This window comes from Pleurodeles waltl, chromosome 4_1, assembly GCF_031143425.1.
Source record: "Pleurodeles waltl isolate 20211129_DDA chromosome 4_1, aPleWal1.hap1.20221129, whole genome shotgun sequence".
In the NCBI taxonomy this organism is placed as follows: domain Eukaryota; kingdom Metazoa; phylum Chordata; class Amphibia; order Caudata; family Salamandridae; genus Pleurodeles; species Pleurodeles waltl.
In genome coordinates this window covers 665870295-665896921 of record NC_090442.1, presented here as the reverse complement: position 1 = coordinate 665896921, position 26627 = coordinate 665870295, and positions in this window count along the sequence as shown.

Here is a 26627-nt window from a genome sequence, read left to right as displayed (position 1 = left end):
TCTCAATCTATTGAGTTCCCTTTCTAACACTCTGTCATCAGGGTGGGTGGGTTGGGCATGCCTTGACACAGAAGAATGGTGTGAATGGACAGAGGGAGACCTGTCCCTAACAGATGGCACTCTAACAACCTGGCCTAAAGGAGTAATCTCTCTACTCTGATGAGAGCTCACATTAGTGCCAGCCATGCTAGGTGGCCTGCTAAGGGGCAGGTTGGGAAGATTCTCATATAACACTTTTGCTGGGGCTACCCCAGAATCAGAGTGTGAACCATCAGCTAATCTGTCACCTGATGTGCCAGCTAAGGCCTTATCATTTTCTATGAGCATATTAACTAACAATTCTCTAGAGGGATTCTTCCCTACCCCTAAACCTCTATCAATGCAGAGACTCCTTACACCTTTCCAGTTAAGGTGGTCATAAGCTGTGCTGGTCAGATCCAGAGTTTGACCTGTACCAGACATGATAGAAAAGGGTTTAAAGGACAGAAAAAGAAAGAAAAAGTTTCAGAACTTTTTAAGGAACAGAAAAAACGTTTTCAACTTTTTAAGAAACTTTTTGAAAGTTTTAGAGGTACTTTTCAGCACTTAGCAATAGAGTAAGAGAAGAAAAGCAAAACTTTTTGCTTAGGTGTACATACACTGAACTTGTTTTGTATATTTTTCTCTTATGAAAAGTACAAAATGACAAAGTGGTAAGTAGTTGCAAGTACTTATCCCACCGCTGCACAACCAATGTAGGAGGCTGGCCTGGCTTGTAGTGGGTACCAAGGGGTACTTACACTTTGTACCAGGTCCAGTTATCCCTTATTAGTGTAGAAGAGGTGCCTAGCAGCTTAGGCTGGTAGAAAAGGTAGCTTAGCAGAGCAGCTTAGGCTGAACTAGGAGACGTGTGAAGCTCCCACTATACCACTGGTGTCATATGCACAATATCATAAGAAAACACAATACACGGATAGACTAAAAATAAAGGTACTTTATTTTTATGACAATATGCCAAAAGTATCTCAGTGAGTACCCTCAGTATGAGGATAGCAAATATACACAAGATATATGTACACAATACCAAAAATATGCAGTAATAGCAATAGAAAGCAATGCAAGCAATGTACAGTCACAATAGATTGCAATGAGAGCACATAGGTATAGGGGCAACACAAACCATATACTCCAAAAGTGGAATGCGAATAACGTATGGACCCCAAACCTATGTGAGCTTGTAGAGGGTCGCTGGTACTGTAAGAAAACAGTGAGGGTTAGAAAAATAGCCCATCCCAAGACCCTGAAAAGTAGGTGTAAAGTGCACCTAAGTTCCCCAGAGAGCACAGAAGTCGTGATAGGGGAATTCTGCAAGGAAGACCAACACCAACAATGCAACAACGATGGATTTCCAGACGAGAGTACCTGTGGAACAAGGGGACCAAGTCCAAGAGTCACACTCAAGTCGTGAGTGGGCAGATGCCCAAGAAATGCCAGCTGAGGGTGCAAAGAAGCTGCCACCGGATGGTAGAAGCTGTAGATTCTGCAAGAACGAAGAGGACTAGGAACTCCCCCTTTGGAGGATGGATGTCCCACGTCGTGAAGAAGCTTGCAGAGGTGTTTCCATGCAGAAAGACTGCAAACAAGCCTTGCTAGCTGCAAGGGTTGCAGTTAGGGTTTTTGGATGCTGCTGTGGCCCAGGAGGGACCAGGATGTCGCCAATTGTGTGAGGAGACAGAGGGGGCACCCAGAAAGACAAGGAGCCCACTCAGAAGCAAGCAGCACCCGCAGAAGTGCTGGAACAGGCACTACGAAGAAGAGTGAACCAGAGCTCACCCAACGTCACAAAAGAAGGTCCCACGACGCCGGAGGACAACTCAGGAGGTCGTGCACTGCAGGTTATAGTGTCGGGGACCCAGGCTTGGCTGTGCACAAAGGAAATCCTGGAAGAGTGCACAGGAGCCGGAGCAGCTGCAAATCATGCGGTACCCAGCAATGCAGTCTAGCGTGGGGAGGCAAGGACTTACCTCCACCAAACTTGGACTGAAGAGTCACTGGACTGTGGGAGTCACTTGGACAGAGTTGCTGAGTTCCAAGGACCACGCTTGTTGTGCTGAGAGGGGACCCAGGGGACCAGTGATGCAGTCTTTTGGTGCCTGCGGTTGCAGGGGGAAGATTCCGTCGACCCACGGGAGATTTCTTCAGAGCTTCTAGTGCAGAGAGGAGGCAGACTACCCCCACAGCATGCACCACCAGGAAAACAGTCGAGAAGGCCGCAGGATCAGCGATACAAGGTTGCAGTAGTCGTCTTTGCTACTTTGTTGCGGTTTGGCAGGCGTCCAGAGCAGTCAGCGGTCGATTCCTTGGCAGAAGGTGAAGAGAGAGATGCAGAGGAACTCTGATGAGCTCTTGCATTTGTTATCTAAAGAATTCCCCAAAGCAGAGACCCTAAATAGCCAGAAAAGGAGGTTTGGCTACTTAAGAAGGAGGATAGGCTAGCAACACAGTTAAGAGCCTATCAGAAGGAGTCTCTGACGTCACCTGCTGGCCTTGGCCACTCAGAGCAGTCCAGTGTGCCAGCAGCACCTCTGTTTCCAAGATGGCAGAGGTCTGGAGCACACTGGAGGAGCTCTGGGTACCTCCCAGGGGAGGTGCAGGTCAGGGGAGTGGTCACTCCCCTTTCCTTTGTCCAGTTTCGCACCAGAGCAGGGCTGGGGGATCCCTGAACCGGTGTAGACTGGCTTATGCAGGGATGGGCACTCCTCCCCAGCCCTGACACCTTGTTCCAAAGGGAGAGGGTGAAACACCCTCTCTCTGAGGAAGTCCTTTGTTCTGCCTTCCTGGGCCAAGCCTGGCTGGACTCCAGGAGGGCAGAAACCTGTCTGAGGGGTTGGCAGCAGCTGCAGTGAAACCCCGGGAAAGGTAGTTTGGCAGTACCCGGGTCTGTGCTAGAGACTCAGGGGATCATGGAATTGTCTCCCCAATGCCATCATCTTCCATGATCTTAGACATGTTACATGGCCATGTTCGGAGTTACCATTGTGACGCTATACATATGTAGTGACATAGTGTATAGTGCACGCGTATAATGGTGTCCCCGCACTCACAAAGTCCGGGGAATTTGCCCTGAACAATGTGGGGGCACCATGGCTAGTGCCAGGGTGCCCACACACTAAGTAACTTAGCACCCAACCTTTACCAGGTAAAGGTTAGACATATAGGTGACTTATAAGTTACTTAAGTGCAGTGGTAAATGGCTGTGAAATAGCGTGGACGTTATTTCACTCAGGCTGCAATGGCAGGCCTGTGTAAGAATTGTCAGAGCTCCCTATGGGTGGCAAAAGAAATGCTGCAGCCCATAGGGATCTCCTGGAACCAAAATACCCTGGGTACCTCAGTACCATATACTAGGGAATTATAAGGGTGTTCCAGTATGCCAATGTAAATTGGTGAAATTGGTCACTAGCCTGTTAGTGACAATTTGGAAAGAAATGAGTGAGCATAACCACTGAGGTTCTGGTTAGCAGAGCCTCAGTGAGACAGTTAGTCATCACCAGGGAACACATACAGGGCACACTTATGAGCACTGGGGCCCTGGCTGGCAGGGTCCCAGTGACACATACAACTAAAACAACATATATACAGTGAAATATGGGGGTAACATGCCAGGCAAGATGGTACTTTCCTACATCAACCCATACTCTTCTAGGATGTCTCCACACTCTATATCCAGGACGTCCACCAGGGGGAACCCTTTTCCCTGTCACTCTCTTCTTGAGCCAGTAAAGTGTCCCTCCCCCAGTAGTAATATGACTCCCTGTGCCAGTTCCCCAATCCTTCTCAGGGACCTTGTGTATAACGGGAACTACCTCATACTCTGGAACCGCCTGGGGTGTGTCAACTTCCTTCTTCAAGTTGGGCACCACATCTCTGGGCTTGTGCCCTTCTTCAGCAGTACTGGATGCAAGATTTTTGCTGCCACCATCTGAACTGGACTCAGCCCTTCCGGCCTCCAGTTTCAGCTCTTCACAGCTCAGCTCTTGAGCTGCAATCCTTTCTTTTTCCAGGGCTAAGGCACTTGCTGCCTCAGCCCTTTCAAGAAACTCATCTAGCGCTTCCACCTGTCGCTCTTGAGCTAGGAGCCATTCATCTTTCACTGGTTCTCTTTCCTCATCTGAGTAGTCTTCCTCCTCATCTGAGCAGTCCTCCTCCTCATCTGAGGAGTACTTAGTCATTTGGTTTTTTGCTGCCTCTTCCTCTGCCCATCTTTCTTCCCCCCAGGTTATGTAGCAGTTCCATCTTAGTAGATCTCCTTGATATAGGAAGGCCCCATTTTCTGCAAAGCCTCCTTAGGTCAGCCTTAGTGAGGGATTCAGTAGGCACAAAGAATGACACACGGTAGGTACCCATTCTCAGTCTGATAAGGTATCACCAGCAAAAACCAAAATCCAAAGTAAAAAATATCAATAGTATATCCAGGAGGACATCAGAGAACCAAAAGCAAAAAGATGAAAAATCAAGTTGACCTTCAACTGTGGGTAGGTAGTGAAATACTCAGCTACTGTATGTCACTGCACAAACACAAGTCCTATCCTCACCGCTGATCACCAATGTTAGAAATGGGGTTTTTGGTTGGCAGTCAGGTTACCCTCTCTCCAAGCAAGAACGCTCACTCTAGTCAGGGTAAGTCACACACAATCCAAAATTAGCCTGTGCCTACCCTCTGGTAGCTTGGCACGAGCAGTCAGGCTTAACTTAGAAGGCAATGTGTAAAGCATTTGTGCAATAAATCATACAATAACATAATATAGCACCATAAAAATACACCACACAGTGTTTAGAAAAATATATAATATTTATCTGGGTATTAGCAGGTCAAAACGATCAAAGATGCAATATGAATTTGTAAAGATATCAATAAAAAGTGATATGAAGTGTCGTAAGTCTTTAAAAAGCAAACAAAGGGGGTTATTACAACATTGGCGGTAAAAGCCGCTTACCGCCGTGCAGAAGACCGCCAACACACCGCTGCGGCCGTGGAAATCTGCCCCAGCTATTATGACCCACATCTCGGAATCCGACAAAAAGCAGACACCCACACAAGTCCGCCACACCAAAGGTCAGTGATAAACTGGCGAAAACAAAACCTCCACCGTCACCCCAACAGAAATACGCTCACATTATCACGACACACGAATCCATGCGGCGGTCTTTCAACCGCGGTATTCCATTGGTGGTACACACTGCCGCGCTAAAAAAATACACACACACATACAAAACACCACCACATTGGACAATTCGAAATACACACACCTGATACACATACACACACCACTCCCACAAACCCAATACACTATAAAACACACACCCACATCACCCACAAACCCCTATGACCACTATTACAGAGAGAAGGCCAGAGAGAGACACTACAAACTACTACCAAGCATCCACAGGCACACAACACCATCACCCACACTACTTCCACGCACCTCACACAACACACCACTACATATCAGCACACTTAACACCACACACTCCACCCCACACATCACCTACACCACCTCATGGCAGGGCAAAGACACCCCACGTTCTCGGAGGAGGAGCTCAGGGTCATGGTGGAGGAAATCGTACGGGTAGAGCCACAGCTATTTGGAGCACAGGTGCAGCACACCTCAATTGCAAGGAAGATGGAGCTATGGCGAAGAATAGCCGACAGGGTCAACGCAGTGGGACAACACCCAAGAAATCGGGACGACATCAGGAAGAGGTGGAACGACCTACGGGGGAAGGTGCGTTCCGTGGTCTCAAGACACCACCAGGCGGTTTAGCGGACTGGCGGCGGACCCCCACCTCCTCCCCCACAACTAACAACATGGGAGGAGCAGGTCTTGGAGATTCTGCATCCTGAGGGCCTCGCAGGAGTAGGTGAAGGAATGGACTCTGGTAAGTCAAACCTTTAACTACTTCATCCCCCACCCTACCTGCATGCTATCACAGACCCCCACCCTCGCCCCCCTCCCCTATCACTCCAACTCCTCACTAATGTACAATTAACACAAACCACACATCCCAACACCAAGACCTGCATGCAACACCAAAGCATGGACACCCATCACTAAAGCATGCCCACTGCACATACCCATAACACCCCCCTCAACCATCATCACACAAGCCCCCACACAGGAATGCTAGCACTGGGGTACAGGGTCACCCACCCATTGCACACCATGACACACACAGATTCAATAATCATAGTTTTACACCCCTGCAGGACCACTACCCAACGACAGGAGGGTCCAGACATCTCCACCCCACCCACAGAAGAGGCCCACAGTGATGACAGCACCTCTGTCCAACTGGATCCAGATGACCAGCCCGGACCATCGTGGGCCTCGGGACAGTCGGTTCCCCACACCCAGTCACAGGCCACTACAGAGCTTCCACCCTCTGGTAACACCAGCACAGTACCCACCCAGCGGGCCCATACCTCCGTCCCCAGGACACGTCAATCAGCTGTGTGTCCACCACTACAAGGAACCCAGGATAACCCACCACCCCAACAACAACAGGGACCTGGGGGCAGTGGTAGTGGGCACACGGTCCAGGGGACGGAGGCCCAGGAACACAGGGGAACTGGGAGGGCTGCTGTGCGACAGGGGGCGGACAGGCCTAGGGAACCCACTCTCCACAAGGCCCTCTCCTCCATCATGGGAGCATACCACCACTCCCAGGAGACAATGGCAACGGTCCTGGACAAGTTTCAGGAGACCCAGCGCATGCAGGAGGAACAGTATTTGGGGTTCAGGGAGGAACTCAGAACCATCAGCTACGCCCTGGGCACCATTGTAGGGGTGCTGAAGGAAATACTCAACACCAGGAGGGACACTGTGGCACTCCAAGGGGCCCCTGACACTAGCATGGACGATGAACTGCCCACCACCTCCGCCGGCGCTAGTGGACAGGAGGCACCGCCACAGGACCACCACACCAGCACTCCACCCCCTGCAGACGGAGAACCACCCCGCAAGCGGTCCCTGAGATCCAGGAAGAAGACAGAGAACAATGCCAATACCCCCGCCAAGAAATGAGACCACCCTGAGTGTCATCCCACTGTCTCACTTTGTAACCCTGTCCATATTTAAACTGCCCCAGCTCCACTTCCTATGCCCATATGGGCAATTCACCTGTGAGACTAATAGACTGGACTCTGCCATGGACATTCCTCCACCATCACCCATCACCATGTTACACCCCCCCTCCAATATTTAGCACAGAAATAAACACCCTTGAGCACAACACAATCTGGAGTCAGTCTGTGATTTAGAAAATGTGTATTAGCAATGACAGTGACAAAATGCATTTTCAAATGTAATGTCAACATCCCTATGTCACACATCTCAAGTCTATGAGGAATCTAAGCAGATGACACACGTTGTAAACCACACCTGTGAAACCGTAAGGGAAATGTACAACTCAGTTACCATATACTGGTTGAAATCGACAGACAGGATAGAGGTAGAAGTGTGAAAGTACTTGTAGTAGGCAGGAATGTGTTCTCACCTGTGTGTCACTGGAAATATTGCTGGATAACTGAGTCCCTGTTGTCAATGTCTTCTTCCTCTGCTTCCTCCTCATCACTGTCCACAGGCTCCACAGCTGCCACAAAACCGTCATCTGGACCATCCTCCTGCAGAAAAGGCACCTGTCGTCGCAAAGCCAAGTTGTGAAGCATACAGCAGGCCACGATGATCCGGCACACCTTCTTTGGTGAGTAGAATAGGGATCCACCTGTCATATGCAGGCACCTGAACCTGGCCTTCAGGAGGCCGAAGGTGCGTTCGATCACCCTCCTAGTCCGCCCAGGTGCCTCATTGTAGCGTTCCTCTGCCCTGGTCCTGGGATTCCTCACTGGGGTCAGTAGCCATGACAGGTTGGGGTAACCAGAGTCCCCTAATAGCCACACCCGGTGCCTCATGGGATGTGAGGTAACTGCGCTGGCGTTGTACACCGTCGCGGTAGGCGGTCGAAGACCGCGGTGCAATGCTGCATTGGTTAACATTGGACCCTATGGGTCCCAGGAGCCAATGACGATGTACGCCGGCGGTGATGGTACGCACCGCTGCGGACGTGACCGCCGCAGACGTGAACGCCATTTTCTATCTGTTCAATCACTCGATACCTGATCTTCGACAGGAGAGGACCTACACTGCAAGTGCTGCTGTGACCTCGGTCTGGAAGAGACAATGGCTCGTGCGTCTGGGGAAAGGGCCCCTGCCTTCACTGCAGAGGAGTTGGAGAAGCTCGTGGACGGGGTCCTCCCCAGTACACGCTACTCTACGGTCCTCCAGGCCAACAGATAAGTACACAGGGAGCATGTTGTATGGGCTATGCCTGTGTGGAGAGGGCTGGTTGTAAGAAGGAAGGGGGCACAGTTCTGCGTGTATGAAGGACTGTGAATGCATGTGCCACATGGCAAGGGTAGGGATGGGGGCCAATCACTTAGACGGTGCAGTTGTTAATGACTTCTCTTCTCTTCTTCCCCTGTATATGTCATGTAGGTCAGCGCCCACCAGAAGAAGGATATTTGGCGTGCCATCGCCAAGGAAGACCGGACCCTGGAGGTCCACCACAGACGGAGCACCCACTGCCATAAAAGATGGGAGGACATTCGCCGCTGGAGCAAGAAGACGGCGGAGGCTCAGCTGGGGATGGCCTCCCAACATGGGAGGGGTGCCCGTCGAACCATGACCCCCCTGATGTTCAGGATCCTGGCGGTGGCCTACCCTGAGTTGGATGGGCACTTGAGGGCATCACAGCAGACACAAGGGGGTGAGTACACTATCATTCAGCGGACTTTGCACGCAGTGAAGGTGTCTGGGTTGGGGAGGAGGGCTGTGGGTTTCCCTAGGCCAGGGCGAGTTCCGTAGGCTAGGCCCCTCCGTAATGCAGGCCATGTGGCACCCCACCCCACCTCTGTAGAGTGCCAAGTACAGGTATTCATGCCCCTGTGTCATCTATGTGTGCAGATGTCGACCATAGCCATGTAGGCCATATCCCAGGAATTGCATCTGTAGATCCCAACAGCACGACGTAGTGCAGGGGGCTGCTGTGTCTGTATTGTCCGCCAACGGTAGCGGTAAGCCATGCACTCAACCTGTCTTTCTTCTGTCGTCCCCCCACTTTTTGTGGTCTCCCTGTTCTTGTGTGCATCAGCATCATCAGGCGGAGGTACGGTGGCACCAGAGCACGAGGGAGCTGCATCCCACATGGCCATGGATGGCCACACTATGGACTCTGAATACACCAGTGGGACGGAGGGCGTGGGGAGCACCACGGCGGTCACAGGATCTGCAACCAGCGACACGGACTCGTCCTCCAATGGGAGCTCCCTTGTGGTGGCGGCAAAATCTGTGCCCCCCACTTCTACAGGTACAGCCGCCACCCCCCCCTACCAGCACCGCCCTCCCAGCAGCCCCTCAGCCTTCGCCCCGTGCCCGCTCACCCAGGAGGGTGGGCATCACCTTCACCTCAGGCACCTCAGCCCCTGCCCTAGTCACCTCTGCTGCCCTCAGTGAGGATGCCATTGACCTCCTCAGGTCCCTCACTGTTGGGCAGTCTACCATTTTGAATGCCATCCAGGGTGTAGAAAGGGAATTGCAACACACAAATGCATTCCTGGAGGGCATTCATTCTGGTCAGGCTGCCCTTCATCGAACCCTGCAAACTCTGGCCTCAGCACTGATGGCAGCCATTGTCCCTGTGTCTAGCCTCCCCCTCCAACTTCCTCCACCCCGACCCAATCCCCTGTACCTCAGCCTATCCCAAGCACACCTACAGACCAGCATGCACACACGTCAACACACAAGGGAAGCTCAGGCAAACATAAGCACCACACATCCCACAGGCACTCACTCAACCATCACACACATACAGACACACCAACATCCACTGCCTCCACTGTGTCCCCCTCGTCGTCGTCTCCCTCCTCCCTCCCAGTCTCGTCTACACTCACACCTGCATGCACTACCACTACAGCCACTATGTCCCGCACCAGCACACCCACCACCACACCCCGCTCACGTGCACTCACCACCCCCACTCCCATTTACACGTCCCCTGTGTCCTCTCCCAGTGTGTCTGTAACGCCCCCTCCCAAGATACACAAACGCAGGCACACACCCACCCAACAGCCATCCACCTCACGACAGCCTCCAGCCCATGCACCTGCACCCAAATCCACAAAACTTACACCTCGTACAACCACCACCTATTCCTCCACTCCCAAACCCCCTCCATCTACCCGTCCCAGTGTCTCACAAAAACTTTTCCTGGCCCCCCTTAACCTATTCTCCCCCCCCCCCCCAACTCATAGGTCCCGTACTAGCACCTCAGCCAAAAAATCTCCGGGACCAGTGGTGCCTGTTGTTACAGGTATGTGGAGTGCACCGGCCACCAGGGCAGCCAGTGTGGCACGGAGCCACAGCACAGCCAGTCCCCCCCCCAGTGAAGCACCAAAAGTTTGACAGTGCCCGGCGGGAGAGGTGGAAGACTCCAGCCAGCCAAGCCGCTCACAAGGGTCCCGGGGGGAGTGTCGACTCAGCTGTGACTCCTCCCTAGGTGGGGAAGGGGCAGAATAAATCTCCAAAGTCTGGGAGGAGCAGCACGGCGGATAGGACCGCCATCATCCCCGCTGCCCAGGAGGCCACCGCCAGAGTCACTGCCCATGAGGCCAGCCCCATTGTCACTGGCCAGGAGGCCACCGCCAGAGTCACTGCCCAGGAGGCCAGCCCCATCGTCACTGGCCAGGAGGCCACCGCCAGAGTCACTGCCCAGGAGGCCACCCCCATCGTCACTGGCCAGGAGGCCACCGCCAGCCCCAGAGTCACTGGCCAGGAGGCCACCGCCAGCCCCAGAGTCACTGCCCAGGAGGCCACCGCCAGCCACAGCCCTCCTGGCCAGGAGGGCCCTGCAAGCCACAGCCCAGCTGACCCATGAAGGACCGCCAGCCACAGCCCTGCTGGGCAATGAAGGACCGCCTTGGCAAGCACCGCTGAACAGGCCAGGGACCGCTGAACAGGGCAAAGACCACCAAGGAATGCACCGATGAACAGGTCTGACACTGGCAACGCAAGCACCGCTGAACAGGCCAGGGACCGCTGAACAGGGCAAAGACCGCCATGGAATGCACCGCTGAACAGGTCTGACACTGGCAACGCAAGCACTGCTGAACAGACCAGGGACCGCTGAACAGGGCAATGACCACCATGGAATGCACCGCTAGCCCATTTGCGGCAGGGGCAGGGGCAGTGACGCAACTTGGACCGTCACGGGGTGTGTGCTGCACTCTGGGCACAATGCCCCCTCCAGAACCAGTGGAGACTGTTATCCACTTGAGAGACTGTGGCTTTGCACTCCCCAGGATGGTACAGTGGGCATGCCACCCACTGTAGAGACTTGAGAGACTGTGGCTTTGCACTCCCCAGGATGGCACAGTGGGCAAGCCACCCACTGCAGAGACTTGAGAGACTGTGGCTTTGCACTCCCCAGGAGACATCAATGGGCATGGAGCCCCCTCGTGGATCTGGCATGGTGCACTCATCCGGCTGAGGTGCCCCCCCTTCCCTTCCCCCTGAGGTGCCTGTTGTATTTCTATCTGATGCCCCAGCAGTGTTCTCTCCGTTTTGATCAGGTATCTTGTGTGGGCCTCGCCCATGCATTTTGGGCCCAGTGGTCCACGGACAATGAATGGTGCATCACCTGCACTACTAAACGTGGTGTATATTTTGTTGATAGTGTACATATGTATATATTTGCTTCCTGTATTTTGATATATTACAATGGTTCAACTCATTTCCTTTTGTGTTTGCATTCTTCCAGGGGGGTTGGGGCGTGTTACTGTAATGTATAGATATGCATTGGTGTGTGTGTTGTGGTGGGTGAGGGTCGGGGTGGGGGTTGGGATGTTGGTTGTGTGTGTCCCTGTTTTTTGCCTTCCCCCTCCCCTCTGTCGTAGGTGCAGTGCTCACCGTGCTCTTCAACGCCGGCGTTGATGATCCTCGTATAGGAGCAGGAAGACCATTGCTGGCAGAATATGGAGTTCCGGCTCCATGGTGTCCCTCTTCCTCGTGGAGTGTGTAGAGGTGAGCGTTTTCCCTTTGAAATGGCTGTTTCCGTTGTGTTTTTATCCGCGTTGAATCCGCCCCGGAAAAGGTGGCGGATTGGTAGGTTGTGAAACTGTGGGAAGTACATTGTCTCCCGCCTGTCTGTTGGCGGTGACCGCCGAACTGTTTGTCTGTACCGCCGTGGCGGTCTGAGTGTTAAAGTGGCTGTCTTTGTTGGCGGTTCCCGCCACGGTCATAATTCCAATTTTTTTACCGCCAGCCTGTTGGCGGTCTTACCGCCACTTTTACACCGTCCGCCAGGGTTGTAATGACCACCAAAGTCTCTTTTAAGCACAAAGTACCTGGTTTGGAGTGGAAAATCTCCGCAAAGGGCCGCAGAAGAAGAGATACGTGGAAAAATGGTGTGTGCGTCGATTTCTCCTCTGCACACACGGACTTGCGTTGTTATTTTTCATGCGCGGAAGTCGTGCGTCGTTTTCCGGCACGCGGACAGTCTCTTTCTGTGGGTCGCGGGATTACCAGATGTCCCGGGGTCTGTGCGTGGATTCTTCGGCTTGTTTTCCGGCTGCACGTCATTCCGCGAGGCTGTGCGTCGAAGTTTCGATCTCACGGCAGGCGTTGTGTCGATTTCCCCTCTGGAAGTCAGGCGGCGTTGTCCTTGCGAGGCCGTGCGTCGAAGTTCCGGTCACCCCGAAGGCGTCGTGTCGATCAGCGTCGGTGTGCAGCGTTTTTCTCGCCGCGGAGCAAGCTGTGTGTCTAAATTTTCGGCACACGAAGAGTCCAAATGAAAAAGAGAAGTCTTTTTGGTCCTGAGACTTCAGGGAACAGGAGCAAACTCTATCCAAGCCCTTGGAGAGCACTTTTACAGCCAGACAAGAGTTCAGCAAGGCAGCAGGGCAACAGCAAGGCAGCAGTCCTTTGTAGAAAGCAGTCAGGTGAGTCCTTTAGGCAGCCAGGCAGTTCTTCTTGGCAGGATGCAGGTTCTGGTTCAGGTTTCTTCTCCAGCAAGTGTCTGATGAGGTAGGGCAGAGGCCCTGTTTTATACTAAATTGTGCCTTTGAAGTCGGGGTGACTTCAAAGAGTGTCTAAGAAATGCAGAAGTTCCCCTTTCAGTTCAATCCTGTCTGCCAGGGTCCCAGTAGGGGGTGTGGCAGTCCTTTGTGTGAAGGCAGGCCCTCCACCCTCCCAGCCAAGGATGACCCATTCAAAATGCAGATGTATGCAAGTGAGGCTGAGTACCCTGTGTTTGGGGTGTGTCTGAATGAATGCACAAGGAGCTGTCAACTAAACCTAGCCAGACGTGGATTGTAAGGCACAGAAAGATTTAAGTGCAAAGAAATGCTCACTTTCTAAAAGTGGCATTTCTAGAATAGTAATATTAAATCCGACTTCACCAGTTAGCAGGATTTTGTATTACCATTCTGGCCATCCTAAATATGACCTTCCTGCTCCTTTCAGATCAGCAGCTGCCACTTCAACAATGTATGAGGGCAGCCCCAATGTTAGCCTATGAAGGGAGCAGGCCTTACAGAAGTGTAAAAACGAATTTAGGAGTTTTACACTACCAGGACATATAAACTACACAGGTACATGTCCTGCCTTTTACCCACACAGCACACAGCTCTAGGGGTTACCTAGGGCACACATTAGGGGTGACCTATATGTAGAAAAAGGGGAGTTTTAGGCTTGACAAGTACTTTTAAATGCCAAGTCGAAGTAGCAGTGAAACTGCACACACAGGCCTTGCAATGGCAGGCCTGAGACAAGGTTAAGGGGCTACTGAAGTGGGTGGCACAACTAGTGCTGCAGGCCCACTAGTAGCATTTAATCTACAGGCCCTATGCACATATAGTGCATTCTACTAGGGTCTTACAAGCAAATCAAATAGCCAGTCATGGATAAACCAATCAATAGTACAATTTACACAGAGAGCATATGCACTTTAGCACTGGTTAGCAGTGGTAAAGTGCCCAGAGGTCAAAAGCCAACAACAACAGGTCAGAAAAAATAGGAGGAAGGAGGCAAAAAGTTTGGGGATGACCCCGTCAAAAAGCCAGGTCCAGCAAGTATGGAACCTGCATTGGATTTAAAGCCCAATTTGGGACCCCCTACTTTTTTCTTTGCAACCCCTTGACCAAATGCTGCAAAACTTTAAATTCTCCCAAAATGAAGCTGGGGCAGCAGGTCTGCAAAGTTTCATGCACATTTGTCAAACAGGTGTGAAGTTATAAAGGGAGAAACATCAGAAAAAAACTCATCTCTGGTCACCCTAACCATAACTACCGTCCTCTGTCACGCTTTAAAAAAGAATTGCAATATGGTGAAAATGTTGTGGTCAAGCCCATATATCAGGCGAAAGGTGTTATGTTTTGGATGTAGTAAAGCTGTTTCCACACTGCAATCTTAAGTGAGAGTCTTTACTGAACCTTAATTTATATATATGTACACCTATATATTTTCACTTAAAAAACAAAAGGTTACGGGGTTGTTATGGTTAGGTTCTACATTTACTCACACAAAAGCATAGAAATTCAGCAGTTATAGTTAAAGTTATTTCAAGTAACTATAACTTGCGCCCTAAAGTAACTAGAACTCAAACCCCCCTATGCATATATAGATCTCTTTTTGTAATTTGGTGTAAAGTAGTTTTGGAGTTACTAAAGACATAAGATCTATGTATATCTGAAGACACAGATCCACTTCTGCCAACAGCAATGCCATGATTGGCTGGCCGCAACCCGAGGGAAAAGTTGCAGCTGCCATATTGTCAATCAGGACACAGTTTCCAGGCGGCAGGAGAATACATTTAAAAAAGAATGTAAGGGGTCAGGATACAGGTATCCTGCTCCCATGGGAGTAAAGGAGGGGGTCTGAAAGACCCCTCATGGGCAAGAAATTGCCCCAAAATTGTTTTTTTGGGGGGGTGTTCGAGGATCCGGGGATGCTCCCCAGTGCTCAGTGCGACCCCCCCATGTGTAGCTGCATCAAATCTGCAGATCCAGAACCCAATATAAAATACAACCACACAGCTTCTCACGCACCCATACAGCCACTCACACACCCACTGACAGACCTCCAAAATCACTCGCACACCCACTCACAGACCCACACAGCCACTCATACTCTCACTCACACATTCATACAGCCACTCATAGACCCACAAAACCACAACCACACCTGGCACAGACCCACACAGGCACTTATCACAGACCCACTTATACACCCACTCACACACCCATGCAGCCACTCACACAGCCCCCACAGACCCACAAAACCACTTGCACACTCACTCAGACCCACACACCCATTCATACACCTACTCACACACCCACTCCCACACATTAGTTATAGGAGAGGGAAACAAGTGTCCCACACTACCCAAGCCTTAAGAGGCCCTGGGGACCACATTGCCCAGGGCCTTTTCCAGTTAAGTGTGTTACCACCCAGGGCACCTACAAAACATGATGATGGGGGCTGTAGAGAGAAACTGCAGTGACCCAGCAACCTCATTCAGCTCCCTCTTGACCCATGGGGCTCCATTTGGGCTTGTGGAGGAGGGCTGCATACCCCCTTCCCTAATAATATATTTTTGCCTCTGGGGATTGGGGTTCCCAGGGCCAATATTTGCTCGGGGAGGGGGCCACGGGCCCCTCCACCTTTTTTAAACAAAGACCCCAGGGCTTGGGGTCTCCGGGTCCAATAGAGGCTCAAGGAGGTGGCTGCATGCCCCCTCTTTTACTTAAATAAAATAAACCCTGCGGGGATGGGGTTCCCAGGGCCCTAAAGGCTTGAGTAGGGGGCCCAATACTTAAAAAAAAAAAAGAATTGCCAGCTCCCAACACATGCTGCAGCTGATCATGTACAAAATATCTAATAATATAATGTCACATTTCTTTACTATTTGTGAAACTTCGCGTTCTAGGACTTGGCTGCTTGGCTTGACTGGTAGGAGCCTCAAAAGTGTAAATGATACCCTGTGACACATTGAAAGGCCCAGGGTCTGTTTTAATGGTTACTACATGGGGAAAAGGAGAGAAATGCAACCCCTAAGCCTCAAACATGGAGAGAAAGGAAGACTTGGAGTTGGACATACCGCAGTGGGTTTGAGGAAGGTAGGCTGATTGAAGCCTCAGTTGGCAGTGACTCTGTAGCTTTGACCACCATGTAGGAAAAAGGTTAGGATTGAGCAGGAGTCAAAAAGAGTTTGCTGTCCCCAGAAAAGAAATGCAGTTTCAAATGTCCTGCTTAGTGGTTGGAATGAATGTCACCTTTGGTTGCTGGTAGAAGTAAATGCCAGAGGCATTTGAAATAATTTGACCATGGTTTTGAAGGTCAAGACACTCTTAGTAGTGTAATTAATTTTCCTCAAGCACGAGGCCATTGGAGTCTTTGTTAAAGATCTCGTAAAGAAGATCTGCAAGTTAGCTTACATATTCAGGGGAATTGTTATACACTCTTCCCCGGACATGTCGGAGTAAGCATCTCCTAGGTAGGCAAGAGCATGTTGGGCCTATCTTCAGTGAAAATTTGAGTTGTTTTCCCTGAGGGAGGTTACGTCTTTCAGCTTTCTACAAAATCCAAGATGCATAGAGGGGATCTGAGATTTCTATGTTTGAGCAGGGTCACCGCCTTTGGGGGTATCAGCCCAATCGATGTGAGACGATCAGGAGATGATAATTGATCTCAGTTTTAATGGAGCGACTTCTGTGGATAGGAGAACCAAATGTGAGTACACTCAATGGTGATGTGGTTTAATGTGCCCATTCACAGAAATTAGTGTGCCAAAGTTCAGAAAAGTCAAATATTGGCTCTGCCAGAATAGCTTAGACTGAAGACCACAGTCAGGCAAGGCCCAGGAGAACAGTTTAAAACAAAAAGGTAGTCTAGATTGGGGCATATGCACCAGGAAAAGGATCAGGATCATCATTACTCATAGAGAGGCTCTTGGATGCGAAATCAGCCTTATCATCCTCCGCCTATGCACTAGGAGAAGGTATTGGATCCATAATAGGCTTGCTGTGCCAGCCCTTCCTATGGAGTTTTCCAGATGCCTGTGCCCTTTTTCCCTGGCTAATGGCTCTTGGACCGCCTTGCATTTGTGGGGTGTCTTGCGAGTTTAGCAGGAGATGGTGGCAAGTCTAATTCCCTGCTGATGTGGGATATAGTGGCAGTTTATAGTGCATCTTATATTGGAGAGTGCTAGGCCAGATTTATGCTAATTGGTGACTACGTCCAAGGAGGAATTCAAAAAGGCTCCTCAGTGGCTTGATGGACTTGTGTCTGAGAAAGAAAGGCCGAAGGGCGAGAGACTGACTCAGCTTGTCTAATCTTGAATTATATGCAACAATATTACCGTTAACTATTATTTTTCCTTCTGTAGCATACAATATACACTCTACCTAGACAGATCAGTCTTCCCTTTCATATTTTATTCAGCAAATACCACAGGAAAGCCACAATTAAATGTTGAGGTAGCATACTGTGTGACTAAGCAAATAAAACGCTCAGCATTTAAGTTTATGAATATAAGTGAAAGACTTTTCTATAAATAGGTAACACTGACTGGACCATATATTTATTAGATATAACCAATATATGTGTTGTGTTCCATTCATGTGTAATCTGTACCTGTGTTTTCTATCCTTTCGTGCTCTTTGTAGGAGGCCTCAATTGCTTGCATTGCTAGTCTACAGAGTTACATTCTTGACAGGAGGTTCTTGGCATTCACTTAGACCCTCATTTATTGGGATTTGTCTTAGGGCAGTAGAGCAAGTCACCTTGCTGCGTTGCCCTATGCCAAAGTGAAAGAACAGGAATGCACCGTATTTGTGCAATACGGTGCATTCCTGTCCTTTCCCCTTGCGCTGGCGCCGTTTTGGCAGCACCTTCCTGCACAAAAAAATCCTGAGAGGCATTTTCCCCTTTCCATGTGTGCTGAAGAATGTGGTAATGGACATACCTTTACTCAGTGAATCAAAGAAGCCCATAGCCTTTATCATAGGTTTCTCATCATAACCAACTTACAACTACTATATTGAGTATATACTTTCTCACAAGGCAGTCATCAGGCAAGAAATTGTAAAATGAAAATATGTACATAATTATAGTCAGCAAACAAAATGCAATCATTTTTAGAAGGCCCAACTAGAATTAGCACGGCACAACTCTTCTACCCTAGGGTTTGTTGAGTAAACAACACCACCCAAAAGCCTTGCCGACTATCGTAATCTCTAAGATTCCATGTAACAAAATACATCTCTACACGATTTGACAGTGTATTCCAATACACCCTAACATGCATTTTATCTTTCATATATTTTTTCACGATAAATATGAGTGACCTCCTGCCTTTATCGTAACTCTAAATATTAAACGGGTCTGGCCTATAGTCTTAGTCTTTGGATTGGCACCTCAACCAACTCAGGCCGGCTTTTCCTGAACATAAGCTTTCCTACAGGGCAAAAGCTTCAAAACATACACTAATTTTCAGCAAAAGTGCACAACTTCTGCCCAATCAAATGTTGCACTCAGCAGAGCCAAAGTCCCTCTCAGTAGTGCTTTTGAATGCTCTTTTTCTATTGATCACATAAGATCTGGTAAAATAGCTGCGCTGTCAATCCAGACCTAAAAATCCTTGGTTGTTTGCCATCAATTTCTGCATCAGCATTCCAAGTTGAGCAATTTCTATCAATGTTTGAATTTCCTCTGCTGGTGGTTGTACTTGTCAGCATAACTTTATTAGGCGGAATGGCACAAGCTCCAATGCCAACCTATTTCTGATTCTCAACACAGAGCAATTATGCAGCCTTTTTGCCACACACATTAGGATGTAAAACAAAGAGAAGATGGGAGCACAATATGAAGAAATGAGTTGCACATAAAAGGCCAAATTAAATATTGTAAATTCGATAGGTTTAAAAAAAACGTTTGTATTACAAATCCTGTCTTTTGAAATCAAATAATAAATGTTGATTTTATCTAATTTTCGGAAGCAAGTAGATGGGTAGAAAGACTGAAAATATCTTGTTATCTTTAGGACCCAGCCACAGAGAGAATAGATTGAATCACGATTTAACAAAAGCAACATTAATATATTACAATCAACGTTCTATTGAGAGCTTTTGGAAAAACACTAATGCTTTTCATACACAAAATAAAAAGTTCACGCTCCGTGAAAGTAATACTGTTATACACCAGTTGATTACGATATTCAGCTTTAACTTTAACTTTTGTAAACTTTTGGTATCCATTAACTTTGCTTTAAGCATGTCAGGTAAAACTTTACTAAGCACAGCTGATAGGTAAATCACACAAAAATGTCAATAAAGCAAACTCAGTACAAGGCCAGATGTGGAAACCTAGAACAGGCGAAAGCATCCAACTTTGTGCCTTAACAAAGCCAATATCACTGGTACTTTGTGTAGGTCTTTGACAGTGACAATGACTTCCCTGTGCAACTGTAAAGAACAACTCCCTCTTTACATGACATTTCACACGTATGAATGTAAGTTCCCTCACCTGAACTTGCCCATTCTTTCTCTGGCAATGCTCCCAGGATATGGAATGTCTTACCTTCTCATTTTAAAGATGCCACTTCTTTTCCAGGTTTTAAATCCCTTCTTGAGTATATAATCATGAGAAATATCTGTCTTCGAAAATTCAATGCATTGAACCAATAATATGGACTACAAAGCATTTACGAAACTATAATCATTCCTCTTGGAGTTAAGGATCAAGTGGTGCTACTACCTCCATTATATCAGTCATATTATGATTGTAGTGATCACTTACATCTTCCACGCTGTGCAGATCACTAGGGAGTGAGAGGTAGCTATCACAAAGGGAGGCAAACTCATCCATGTTAATCTTTCTAGTGTCTCTAAACCACTGTTTGGGTTTGATCCTTTGATCTCTTGCTTTCTGTGTTCGTTTATTGATGTGGAATATGATTTGGTGGTGGTCTGACCAGTGTGTTGAGTTTATGGAATCTATGCTTAAGGCTCCATTCTTGGATATGATTAGATCAAGCATAGCACCTTTGTTGGGTGTGGGCTTTGTACACCCTTGGACAAGGTTTTGATTGATAATTAAGTTTTTAGAGTGGAAACTTATGTGTCTTCCTCATTGTTCCAGTGGAGGTTGAAGTCCCATAGAAATATGGTGTTTGGGTGTAGTATTGAGTGTACTGTGATTGTTTCCATTATTTGTTCAATCAACAGCTGGTTGTCCCCTGGCAACTCTTAAGTTAGCTGATTTCTCCCTATTGATTTGCTTGCTGTGATCTTTTCTACACCCATGTATTCAAATATAGCCAACGTATCCACAGGGAATTAATTGAATTAATATGAATGGAGTTATGGTGCATGACTGCAGTTGCCCTGCACTGATGCTGTGGTCAGTTTAGACGTTTGACGGTGATGTTGAGGGTGTAAGAAAATCCATTGGTGGGTGGACGATAGATTTAACCAAGTTTCTGTCAGGAATAACATGTCAAGCTCATGATACATGATGACAGCGGATATGTCAGGGACATGCTTGGACACCGACCTGCAATTGTGTAACATGCACTTACTTCATTATTTTCACTGCTTCCCTGGGTTTGTTTGCATGGTCAGAGACGGCAGGAATTGTAATCAAGGTCTCTATGTTAACATATTGCTCTTTGAAATGTGTGCTACATTTGTGGGCGTCAGCCACGGACAGTGTGTGCTATATGTTGGTAGTGTGGGGGCCTGCGACGTTCCTTGCTATAATTCCAGCAGGACTCCAGTATCCTCCCTAGATAACTGATTGAGTGATGTCATTGTACGGTTTGTAGCATTAGAGACTCCTATGGTTGTTTATTGGGGCTTAGTGATAAATCCTGTAGTACATGTGTCTTAATATCTTGTCCAAGTTAGCTGAGATTGGTTCTTAGTTCTGGGTTAAAACTGTCAATTATGTTCTCCACTCAAACTGACCAGTTTTGCTGCTGTCAGATATGGTAGAGTATTAAGTTCAGGTCAAACCCAGGGGTAGGGGCAGCCCTGCTGCATTGTTGTATCTGACGCTCTATCTGGTGTACTTATTCATGTTTGTAAGCTTTGGCCTTTCTAGTACTAGAGGGGTGTTCTCTATCTTGATGGTGTAGGTCTAATGGTTGTCTGGTTGTCTGCTGTGCTCATTCTCTGTTTATGATCATTGGCCATCCTGCTGCTTAAGTTGGTTATTTCAAATAATTTCAGGATATTCAAAGCACAACAAATCACCCATGAGGGTCTCATGGCACTGAATTGTAGGCAGGGGGAAATTAAGTGATTTGCCCAGACTCAATGCCAGGACTCGAACCTGGATCCTCCAACTCCAAAGTCAGCAGCTCAGGGCGTTATCCCACACGATATTGTTTTGAAGCAGGATTGTCATGTTTTGCTGTCTGGTCTTCATGATAAAATTATTACCCATTATTTTTCTACAATGTGACTCTTATCTACAGCATCAACTGCAGAGAGAACACAATCATCTTCATAACTTAACACTCCACCACAACCTTCTATAATGAACATCTGGAAAAGAAAGTAAGCTCTTACATTTTTACCCGACACAAACTTGACATCAAAATGAAACCCCTGCAAACGTGACAATAGTTGGATCAATCTTGAAGAAGCCTTGTTGGAAAAACTGTCATTCAACATAAATATCAAGGGTTTATAATCAGTAAAACATTCAAATCTAGATCCCCATATATACAGCTGAACTTTTCAAAAGCCCATGAAGAAGCAAGGCCTTCACTTTCATGTACTTACATTCCGCATCAGGCTATGGTGTTTTCCTTACCATTCAGTCTTTGACTCTAAACTGCACCCAAGCCACACAAACTTGCATCCACAGTAATAATATATTTTTGACCATGTGTAAAAGGCTTAATCACAAGAGAATTCACAATCCTGGGCTTCAACCCATCAAAAACCTCTTGTGTTTCTTTAGACCATACAAATTTTGCCTCCTTTTTTAAAAGAATTGTTAGAGGCTGGACAACAAATTCATATCCCTGGATGAACGTGGAGAAATATTTGCTAAGGCCTAGGACTGATCTCAGTGTATCCTTATCACTTGGAACAGAGGTTTCTACAATAGCTTTCACCAAATACATTTTTGGTTGTACACCTTACCATATGATCCTGTGACCCTGTGACCCAGAAAATCAACTTCTTTCATCAAAACCTTATACTCCTGTTTGTTAATTATCAAAGCACATCTTATGAGTGTCTCTAATACTTCCTCAAGTCGCTGGTTATGTGATTCAATTATGTATGCATAAACCAAAATGTCCTCTTGAAAAGCATGTATGGCACATTTGTTCCCAAACAATTAATCCATTAAATGCTGAAAAAACACTTGTAGCAGATGCTAATCTAAAAGGCATCCACAAGTATTTGAATGCCCCAAATGGAGTAACAAATGCAGTAAGGCGTTGAGAATCTGCAGAAAGAGTAATCTGATAATAAGCAGATCTTAAATCAATGTAGAAAAATATCTGCTTTCACCAATATTTGCTAACATGTCATGAATGTGTAGTAAGGGATGGCAATCAACCATTATGTTATTAGTGTCCTCAGATCAGCACATAAACACATTTCTCCAGATTTCTTTCTTGCTATCACAACAGCTGATATCCACTCCAACAACTGAACCGGAGTGATCATATTTTTTTCACACATTTTGTCTAGCAATAATTTCAATCCATTTTAACGGAAATAGGCACTGGTCTCACTTTTTGAACAGCAGGCACAGCATCATTTTTCAAAATCATCTTGTGTTCAAAGTTTTTAACATCACACACACCATCACTAAATACCTTGAAATACTTAAGTAATATATTGTGAATTTAACCATTACTAACACAATCACTTACAGACAGAACAGGCAAATCACCAAACACAACAGGCTCATTAGTTCCTGGTTTTAGTCCAATTCCTAACCTTCCTTGATCTTGCCAACACATTAGGTCCCTACGATTCTCAGCAAAATATATATTAGTATTAAAGCCTTTTTTAGTAAATGCTAAGACATCTTGGAACTACCCCGTATTCTCCAAATGCTTTGGGGTTATCATCAGTGACCCGAAGAACTGTATTGATCAAAACTTATCAAACGTTTTATCTGAAAGAATTGTTATTGGAGAACCTGATTCCGCTGTGACATTTATGGAAACACTACCAATGTTCACCTCACACACTGAACATTTAAATCTCTTAGGACTTGTATTCACCAGTCCCACATCTACTGTTGACACAAAAGTGCTCATACCTTCACATAAATCTCTTTATGCAGTGTCAACCTGACTGACCTTAATCTTACCTTTTTCTTTAAAACCTTTGCAAAGCAGTTGAAAATTTCCTAATGTTTTCTAAATGTTACATTTTTTACCACATACAGGACAATTCACACTATTATCAATGTGATTCCTTGAACCACACCTGTAACAAACCCTAGCAAACTTTCTTTCAGAACTTTTAAAGTTCTTGTTTTTCCTAGACACAGCACACACATCACTATCTTCAGCTTCATCCACCGGCAAAACAGACTATCGTTCTGATCCTCAGAAAGAGATTCTGTGGAAATTTGCAATCTTTTAATACGTTTAGCAATGTCCACAACTTCGGTGAGTGTTGGATTTTTGCAACTTCAAATGCATTCCTGTATTTTTTTGGATGTACAATGTAAAACAAATTGATCCATAAGGTATGTATCCAAATTACTACCAAATTCACTTTAGCTGCTAAAACTCTTAAGGCAGCTAAGCATTCATCCAAAGACCCTTCTATATGTTGTTTTCTCTTGAAAAAAACATGTCTTTCAAGCATGACAGATGGTTCTTCAGAAAATTGTTTGTTCATGTGAGCAGCAGCCTCAATATATTTATCCCAATCTTCATCCTCAGTGGAGCGTGGATCCACCAGTGGGAAATGGTCAAACCTTGTTGTCCTGCTTCACCCAGATGATTAAACAACAAAGCAGCCTATCTAACAGCAGCAGCCATCAGTAGCCACCATATAGTGTTCAAACACTCTCAACCACTTCCTCCATCAAATAGCTGGCTTCCCAGAAAACCGCAGAAATTATGGTGGTTGCACTACATTACTGGCATTAGCCATAGTAACTGAAGCATTGATAATTACCAGAGACTGTACAGAACTTGTAACAAGATAACCAAAATTGAGACAGTCAGTAAAAGGTAATTTCAAAATACAGTAATCTGCACCACTTGAAATCTTCTAAAATCCTGTGGTGCCTGTACAAACTAATATAACAGTCGATGACAAGAAAAGCACAAGGATAACTTTATCATGTGCGTGCAAGTGTACACTCAGCAAAGTTCCCAAAGAAGTATGGAGGACAGATGCCAAGAGCCAAGTGCACATGTAATGATGTTGGAACAATGGTTAACCATGCAGTAAATATCCAATTCTGATGCAGTTTACACGCATTGGATATCCTAAAGAAATAGGGCCGCCAGATGGTGCATGTGTCGCGATGTTGGAATGCCACACTGCAGTGATTCAGACAGCGGTGGCGCTCCTGACTCGCGCGGTGCACTACCCGACACTCACATAAATCACTCATGCCTTCACAAGCTTCAAACAAACAATCCAGGCTGCACGCAGCTCCGTGTGTGGCAACTGTCACACAGAGCCAAACGGAAAGCTGGTGAGTGAAAAAATTAACCTCACCAGTTTTAAAGTAAATTCAATCACAGTACCTTCTTGTAGAGTGACGTAGGGTAAAATAACAGAATGATATCCCAAAATTGGAAATACATGTCAGAGAGAGAGGGCGGTTGGGTAATTCAAGTGGCTCCAAATGCTAGAGGCTCTTCGCCAATTTGTAGTGTCAGAGAACGCCAAACACAATGGAAACAGGCAGGAAACAAAGTTAGCAGAATTCTTCAAATGTATCCCAACAGAAAAACCCACAACTGCTCTTATTAACGAACCAACTGTAAATGCTGCATTCTCGAGCACTCACAGCCGATGACATCCCCAAAATTCCAAACAACCCATGATAAACATTACAACACATCAAGTTATATGCTTTATATAATAAAGGTCCATGGGGATCCACTGGAGCATTCCTTTTCATCTTCAGGTAAGTTTGCTCACCGGGAATAATCTCCCAAAAAGTTTTACCACAGAACATTGTATTCTTCCTTGAGGGAGGTAAATCTGACCCCGCCCTCTCCCAATTCTGCATTTCCACAAGCTTTGGCAGCAGTGGCTAAGAAGTAAAAATGCTATTTCCATTCCTTCTTACTCACAATCGTTTTCCTCCTCTCTTTAGGTTTCACCTGCACAGCGCTTGCACTGTACTTGTAAAATCTTTTGTTAAAAAAAAAGAAGCTTAAAACATGCTTAAAAACTGCCTCTTACTTACTATTATGTACCTTTGGTTGGCTCTGATTTCCTTGCTTCTTATTGGCCACCACCTATTCCTTGCCTCAGGTTCCTCCTGGGGCTTCTCAGTGTGTCCCTGCCTTGGAGCATGAGCCAAGTACAGCTTCCTGTCTGTGGCCGGTAACCTTCCACTGACTGCAGCCTCCTCCAGGCACTCTTTTGTTTTACTTTTTGCACATGCTCTCTTATGGAAGGCATGATTCTGCAGTCCCTCTCCACCATCCCCGCCCTTCCCCAATGTCCATTATTTCACCACACCATTGCCCTCCTCCCACGATTGCACCAGCTGCTGTGCAACATGGTTTAAAGTTAAAAAGAAAACTTTATGACACGGTCAATGCTAGCTGCATGATGGCCCTTTTTTGTTACATTACGCCATGTTGCACAGCAGCATGCACAGCTGTGCAACATGTAAAAAAACATTGACAAACCCAATAGATTGCGCATAGGTGAATTCTATTGGCTTTCCCATTGCTTGTTATGATGTAATGATGGAAAGAGTCCTCTGTGCTTTATCTATGCATACCTATCTGGCAAATGTCTTACGACCTTGATTAAGCGTTTGTTGGTAAAATCCACCAAACGTTCACATATAAAAAATACTGATTCCACGGGTTCAGAAAATAAGGTATACAATAGATAACGCTGAGTCTTTTCTGCTCCCCGGAATAATTTACCGCATGCTATAATAATCAACCATCCATCTCAAGTCATAAGGACTGCATTTACGATGTTTATCTTGAGCCGTAAATATCACACACAATACGTATCACACGTGCCAATCTTTATTTCTGCTTTATAAGTCTCATGGAATCGGTATTATACACAACAGTTAACGTCGTTTTTCCAAACTCTGATTTTATGAGGTTTTCAATTAATTTGTCCATTTCGATTTCTCCCTCAGGTTGAATTCTCTCATACCTCCGTGTCCTGTTTCTCTAGCAAATGGTGTGCTAATGCATTTTATTTAGCGCTGCGCTATGTCTGTGCTCAAGATGTACTCACTTACAGAACCCATTTGTGCCTCTCAACTAAATTTGCTTTTTAGGGTGTCAGTCTAAAGTGAGACATCGTGTTCCCTGAATTTATGTGGTGTCGT